Here is a 5,602-nt window from a genome sequence, read left to right on the forward strand (position 1 = left end):
GAGTCACTTGGTTTGTCTGCACCACCCAATGTATCTGAGATATCAAACTGTTTGACAGGGACACAGGCCTCTCACATATTCAACTAGAATTTTACAATGTCTTTGATTAGTAACATTAAATTGAGATACATAAAAGATAAGGGTGTTCTTTTGCCAATTGTTGAAGGCTTAGGATTTATAGTGTATTGTGATTCTTTGGTCATTTCCAAATTTTGTGAAACCCCACAGCCTTTGTTTTAAGCAAAAGACTTTTACACTTTACTGAGTTGCAGATGAAATAAAGGGAAACTGACTGCGTGTTTCAGCAGTTCATGTTTCAATATGGGAAATGATATGCATCATTGGATTCTAAGGTATAATAAATGGGTGAAAGTTATTATTACACACATTCTATAAGTATTACTGTGCACCAAAATACTTGAAATAGTTCTTCTCATCTCCATTTTTGACTTACATAAAAAGTCCTGGAAAATAACTATCTTCCTATATTTTCTAAATATAGAAGATTAATCTCTGTAACTGCAGGGAAACAAGACTTTCCGAAATGTAACACCATAGACATATACAAAGTAGAGGATAGAAAGGACGTATGTGAGAGCTTAAAAAGAAAGGGACTTTTCTTAGGACGATTTGTCATTTATCCTGTATCACCATTTTCTAAGACTTCTAGCATGGCTAAAACAAATTGGATTCCGTGTCCCGAGTAGAACTCCCTTTAGTGGCCTGGAAGTATGGGCTACTCTCAACACAAAGCCATGAAGAAAGACAGGAGTTGCCTGGTTCCATGAAAGTCATTGGTTTGCTTTCACTGCTAGAGTCTGGTTATAATTTCATGTAGAATTATCTCATTGTTGTCTGCCTGACATGATTCATTTCTACTTCTCAAATCTCCACACCCATTTTGAAAAACCCTCCACAGTGATTTTATTCTTACTGGGGAAATGGAGGCAGTGGGGAGGGAAGGACAGAAGGAGTTTCTTTCTTTTTCTGAGTCAGTTCTGGGCAGTGAATAAGACATGTTTTTCTTACAGTTGTCAATGAAAGACCGTCCCTTTAACTGCCCAGCTTATTAGTCATATGCATTGCCTTAAGATATTGCCCCAAAGATCAATACCCTGATTTCCTTTCCATCTGCCTAGACCAAGATAATTAGGCTCTTTACTTTGTTTCGTATATAATGAAGGAGGCAACCCATCACTAGTAGGGAAAAAAAGGCTATCTCCCTGTGGTAAATGTATTGACATTTACAGACACCGACAGAGCACAACATGGAGAGAGTAATGAGAAATTTCACTGCTTTCCCCTCTTTCTCTGCTTCCTGCTTTAGAGCTGCTGCATCCCACAGTGAATTACTAGCTACAAAGAGAAGGGACTGCTTAGGGACTGACAATCGAGAGCATTTACAATTAGCTGAATTGATTAACCTTTACAAATGCTGTTGCTTTATGAGGTGTTTTTCTCAGCCCCGGTTGAACAGTAAGCCTTATTGATTCAACACACTCCTTTACGGAAGCCCTGATTTGTCTGTGACTCCACCAGTCATAACGCCTGCCTTGGTAATCGCTTCTGCATGTTCTTGGGAAAACTTGACAAGGAAGACTGATTGGCTTTATGTCAATGGGGTCCACGTCTCCCTCTTGGAGAGGTGTACTGCGGCGGAAGCCAGGGCGCAAACTGCCTCCCTGCATCCCCATCTCTGGGCCGCAGACACAAAGGATGCCAACCTCTCACTGCCACCCAGTTCACAGATTCACTCCAAATAGGCAGCCTGCAGAAGAGTGCAGACACTCCTCTGAGGTTTCCAACTCCTCTGTATTCCGTGGTTTTTGTTTGGGTTTCCTGAAATAAGTTGGATTACGTGTGTATGTGTAAGTGAAGGAGGTAATAGGAAATTGTCAAAAGAATAGAATTGTATTTTGCTTAATTTTTTTAAAGATTATAAACTGAGTTTGGGTGCCACTTTGCCTAGTGATCCTAGCATCTATGACAAAAGGCATTTTCCTTTAATCAGTTTCCTTCAAAGAAGCTCTGTGCTCAGAAATAGTAAATAGCAGCTAGAAATGGGTACCTTACATCCCTCATTCCCCGTACAACTATATGAACGCAAAGTAAATACTATTTGATTTTCCCTCCCTTCTTGTTTCCCTCTCTTCCCACTTTCTTCCTTTTATTCTTTCTTTATCCTTTATTTCAAGGGGTAAATTTTTGTGATCTTAAAGAAAATAGGACTGATAGCTTGGAATACCACAGAGTAAATCCATCAGCTGGTCCACCAGTGTTCCTTAAACTCGTCCCACACCCACAACTGGGTACGTGATTTGCAGGGTCCAGGGAAGATACAGGGGCACTTGTTCATAAATTGTTAAAAATTTCCAAATGGTGACAGCAGAACATTAAACACCTAACCCACTCTTCTAAGCACGAGGCCTTGTGTGACTGCACAGGTTGCATGCCCAGGAAGTTGGCCTTCACCTTGGACGCTGTTTTTTGTGAAAAGACTGAGGGAGGCATGGGCCTGAGGTGGTGGTATTTGTGTTCTTTCCCAACTCACATTTAAACTTCCCTAATGTGAGACTGGCTTACTCTAGATCATACTGAACTTTGTATGCTTGTTTTGCCACTGAAACTGCTGCTCAGTTGAGTATGAATTGAGAGCACCACACTTATGCACATCTTCTGCACACCAAGGGAACCCAAGTGACTTGAAGCACTTTTATCCATGCCAGAGTTCTGGGATGGGAGTATTCGGCACTTTGTGCATCCAATAACGGTTGGAGAATGTTTGTTTTGCTTTATGTGATTAAATTGAATATTTGGCTTGATGAACATGCAAATATATGTGCACTTATTGTAATATAATAGATATACATATTCAAATGCATGGGATTTTTCCCTACATATATGTACATAACAGAATTGAGTTGATGGCATTCCAAGACACAGATGAACGATAATGGAAGGCAGCCTTTTTTTTTTTTAATGAAGAATTGATGCATTTTTAAAGAAAAAAATCAGGGAGCTGTTCTAACAAAGTCTGCAGCATTCACAGCATGACAAACAAATTAGAAAACAGCAGATGCAGCACAAATTAAGATGTATTTAACACAGCAGCCCATCAGATGTGTGAACGTCTTTTGTAACTCAGCTTTGCAAGGTTGATGTATTGCACTTTCGACAGCTGATAATGAACCCTCCCAGCAATTAGAAGTGGAAAGACTGAGGAGTCAAAATTGTGCTGTCCCCAGCGGGCCAAAAAAGAAAAAAAAACCTGTGTGAAACTTACTTCTTTATGTGCTTGCAAAACAAAGAGAATGTTTCAATTTATATACTGGTGTGTTTGAATTTCTCTTGCCTTTTAAAAATTCCTACTTCATTTTAATTACCATCCAATTCTAAAGTGTCATTAAATAAATATGAATTCTGTGCAGTTACGCACGTTTTATGGGCAATACAATGTCTTTCCTTTTTGGGATGCATTATTTAGTAATCTTACATTAAGACAATAACTTCAATCATTGTGCCTTCACATGGCAATAAGCATGGTAATGGCTTTGCTGAGCTCTTCCTCACTCTTTCTATCATTGTGTTTTCCCTTTAATATTAGAGCATTGTTTTTATTTCTATACAGAGAGTGTATTTTCCCCCAATTTCTGTTATAAGAATGGGAGCATTTTTGCAGTAGAAGACAAAGTATTAAAGTCCATTTAATAAGCCAAATTCTATCCTAATCCAGCGCCACTAACAATGCACTCAATGCACTGTTAATGTTTGCTTTTTTTTTTCATCAATATTTGATTTAAGCAAGCATAGCATTTCTTTGCAGGAGGAAGAGGTGCCTGGTGGTCATTCTGTAGAGTTAGCCACAGTTCAGCATTTTGTCAAGTATTATGGGCTTTGACAAATTTAGCTTGAAAGAACTCACAGGAGAATAAGCCAAACAACATAAAGATGGAAAAACAATAACAAATAAGAAAAGGAAACCGAATTGGTGTGTTCTTCCTAGGAAAGAGAGGTCTATCAGGTGATCTAAAACTTGATCCTCCTCTGTGAAAAATCTTAGATGATTCTGATGTTCATGGTCTTAAAGAAGTCAGCATCACAGGTACCATTTCCTCTTGAGTCTGTTTCCTGTTCTTCTGTTGCCACCATTTGCATCTTTTATCACTGACCCCCAAAGAGCAACCTCCCAGGGTCAATTCTAAATTAAGTTCGGGGGAGTGTGAGGGTGAATTGAAACATTCCCTCAAATTTCTGTAAGACAAATACAGTGGTCCAAATGCATGTGGACACAAAGGACGATTTATTTAACAGGGTGGCAGCCTTTCTGTGCTACCCAGAGAGGGGTTCAAACGGCCTTGCCTTGGGTTCCTGCTTAACTGAAAGGGAAACTTTCACAATGTCCAGAGCTCTTGATGTTCTGCAGATGAAGGAGGAGGACGTCCTCACATTCTTTGCAGTGGAAATCCATTTGGGTGGCACCAGTTTTGACTTCCAAATGGAAGAGTTCATCTGCAAGAGGAAAAGGGATGGCATCCATATCATAAATCTTCAGAAAACCTGGGAGAAGCTTCTGCTGGCTGTTTGTGCCACTGTTGCCATTGAAATCCCAGCTTTATCGTGTCATATCTTCCTGGAATATTGGCCAGTGAGCTGTGGCGAAGTTTGCTGCTGCCGTTGGAGACACTCCCGCCACTGGCCACTTCACTCCCAGAACCTTCACTGACCTGCTCCAGGAGCCGAGACTGATGTCCCGTGGTTAGTGATCCCAGGGCTGACCACCAGCCTCTCTCACAGGTGTCTCCTGTTTTTCACCACTAGTCTGTGCAACAGACTCTGCTCTGCACCATGTAGTGGTTGCTAGCCCGGGAAGTTCTGTGCATGTGTGGCATATTTCCCATGAGCACCTGGTGGGAGGTCACGCTGGATGTCTACTTCTACAGAGATCCTGAAGAAATGCAAAAGGATGAGCAGTTCACCACTGAGAAGGTGGAACTTCTGTGTGGATGGACTGGACCAACTCCCAAATTTATTGCTACTCAGTGGTTGCAGGCTGGTCTGAAGGGGAGCAGGTGCCTTCTGAGCCTATTCAGCAGTTTCCTCCTGAAGACCGGAACCCTCAGCCAGTCCCTGAAGACTGGACCACAACGCCCACTGCTCAGGCTGCTGAATGGGTAGGAACGACCACTGAGTGGTCTAAGCTGGTCTTGCACAGGCTCTTAAACTGAAAGTGAAGCAGGGAGGATTAGAAATCATGTGACCCAGATGACAGGTCATGAACTAGCAGGCTGTAGAATGGAATAGGCCTACAGATGTTGTATTTATTTGCTTGTTTATTTTTCAGTATTTAAAATAAATGTGCAAAGATTTGGATTTCAGCTTTTTGATAAGTCTGCTAGCCGTGGGCCTGCATTCCCACGTGGTCACAATTGGACCCGCTGCCTTTGGGTGAGCTGGCACTCTCCAAGTTTTCATAGTCCCCCATCCTCCATTGCCTCTTCCACTGAGTCTGTGTGCTGGCTGCTGTTTATCATGCTGCTTGCACTGCTAGTTTCTCAGACTTAAGAAACTTTTCTTACTCAACTGATGTCCTTATTTATGTTAC

The 5,602-nt window shown here is 41.4% G+C and overlaps 1 pseudogene; it reads left to right on the forward strand.

Annotated features, from left to right (window-relative positions):
- Nucleotides 1-4,396: 4,396 nt before the first annotated feature.
- Nucleotides 4,397-5,225, forward strand: LOC103548248 (small ribosomal subunit protein uS2-like; annotated as a pseudogene).
- Nucleotides 5,226-5,602: the final 377 nt, after the last annotated feature.

Source organism: Equus przewalskii, chromosome 13 (genome assembly GCF_037783145.1).
Source record: "Equus przewalskii isolate Varuska chromosome 13, EquPr2, whole genome shotgun sequence".
NCBI lineage: Eukaryota > Metazoa > Chordata > Mammalia > Perissodactyla > Equidae > Equus > Equus przewalskii.